Genomic DNA, 394 nt, shown 5'->3' with positions numbered 1-394 from the left:
TATTTCAAAAATCTAATAATTTTCTTTAGAGAAACATTTAGACATGTTTCGGGAGAGGCGTTAATGCATTCATGGTTTTATTTCTTTTGAGTGTCCTGTGTGCGAAAACGTCTTATCGGTCTACCTGTTTGTCTCTATCTCTCTGTCTATCCTTTGTATATCTAAATACCTGTGTACATATGAACAAACGTAAAAAAAAAACAATCAAGTACGTATATCGGGCATTTCTTAAATGCCAGATTTTTGTCTAGCATTTTTCCAGAAAGGGGCTGTTTATGAAATTCAACCAAGAAACGGAAATTTTATAACGTGAATAAATTAGGGGTGTCAGAACGATGGAAGAGCATTTTTTTTTATTGAAAAGTCAGGGGGCCTGTAGTTTGTTGTGTTCACC

Source organism: Penaeus monodon, chromosome 32 (assembly GCF_015228065.2).
Source record: "Penaeus monodon isolate SGIC_2016 chromosome 32, NSTDA_Pmon_1, whole genome shotgun sequence".
NCBI classification, from domain to species: Eukaryota; Metazoa; Arthropoda; class Malacostraca; order Decapoda; family Penaeidae; genus Penaeus; species Penaeus monodon.
The sequence above is the reverse complement of the archived record's forward strand: the minus strand, read 5'-3'. Positions refer to the sequence as shown.